Source organism: Aplysia californica, unplaced genomic scaffold (genome assembly GCF_000002075.1).
Source record: "Aplysia californica isolate F4 #8 unplaced genomic scaffold, AplCal3.0 scaffold00320, whole genome shotgun sequence".
NCBI lineage: Eukaryota > Metazoa > Mollusca > Gastropoda > Aplysiida > Aplysiidae > Aplysia > Aplysia californica.
The window spans coordinates 300,297-301,818 of NW_004797590.1; positions in this window are offsets into that span (position 1 = coordinate 300,297).

A 1,522-nucleotide genomic window follows, 5' to 3' on the forward strand; every position below is an offset into this window, starting at 1 on the left:
GGGGGTGAGTGTGATAGATAGATAGATAGACAGATAGATAGATAGAGAGAGATCGAGAGAAAATATTATAGAAACACATAGACTGAAACCCAACTAGAAAATTAATCAGCAAAGTAAATATATCCCAGTTACACAAATGAAATCCCGTCCTATCCCTATCAGTTCTGTTTAATTATAAATAGCCAAACAAAAATCGAAAAGCTCTAATGAAAACTTCCTGGCCTCTTATGCCGTGTGCACACTGTCAATCGAATTTGCTTGATTGAAACGGCTTTTTGGGCGTATTAGACACCATGATTCCCTCGAGAATGTTCGAGAAGGAACGTCCAACTACTTGAAAAAAAAGCTAAGAAGACGAAGGGTAGTGCGAAAACTACCATTTTGGGGCAATTGGATCGAATTCGACAAAACGTCGACTGTGACCTTCGAAATTATACGTGTTTGTTTTTCAAGGTCGCAAGTCATAAAGGTCGTATTGTGCCAAAATGATTGATATAATATCTTTTGTGCTTTATCCATGAAATAAAATCTAACTGGCCATGACTCAAATCGATGATTCCGATTTGCATGCAGTTTAGGTGTTTTTTTTACACCCCAATTGACACAATTTAGATTATTTAGGAGGCGGGCTTACGAACATTTCCCTCAGGGCCACCCCGGGCTTAGAAGGATACAACATCCCAGCAGAAAAATCTAGATACACTATTGAAAAATCTTCCCAACCACCCGGGAATCGACGACCTCGGGTCTCCTGCTCGCGACAACGCAGATCCTAATACGGGGTGCTCAATGGAGCTGGGCGAAGAATCAATTCCGGAACCGATTCCCACGACTAATACAACGAAAGAAAAGCTCCCTTTCACGAAACCCAACGGTTAACAGTTACTTTAACCATTAAAATCTTTTTTTAAACAAAGAATTTATCTTTGAAAAATAAAAGTTGAGGCTTCGGAGTGTTCCGAAATCAAGGTTATCCTAAATCCTGGTGATGTTCGAAGCCAACCAGGTAACCACCGGAAGAAATCACATCATTAAAAAAGTAAGTAATTGGGATCTGAGTTGATTCCTACGATTCCTAGCTTTCAATAATCGGGATCCCAGCCGCCCATCACTAGTGCTCATTGGGGGATCGGGTCGGGTTGGGTCAATTTGCTAGTCAGATTGAGGGCGCAAAGCGTCCATCGTGGCATATTGACAAGCCGGTTGCGCCCGACTAGCCGCCTAAAAAACAAACTCGTTTGTTTTCAGGCGAGGAGTTGGGCGATCATCCCGACCCAACCCGACCTGACCCGATCCCATTCACAATGGACTCCCTGTATAACCGCTTCACCAAAGACTTCACTGATGGACTGCAGTGTGCACTGGGTTGTAATCGCATAGACTTACGTCAGGGTCAAACGTGTCCGCTTGTGTGTGTGTGTGTGTGTGTGTGTATGTATGTATGTATGTGTGTGTGTGTGTGTGTGTGTGTGTGTGTGTGTGTGTGTGTGTGTGTGTGTGTGCAGAAGGTTAGAGGTGTGGG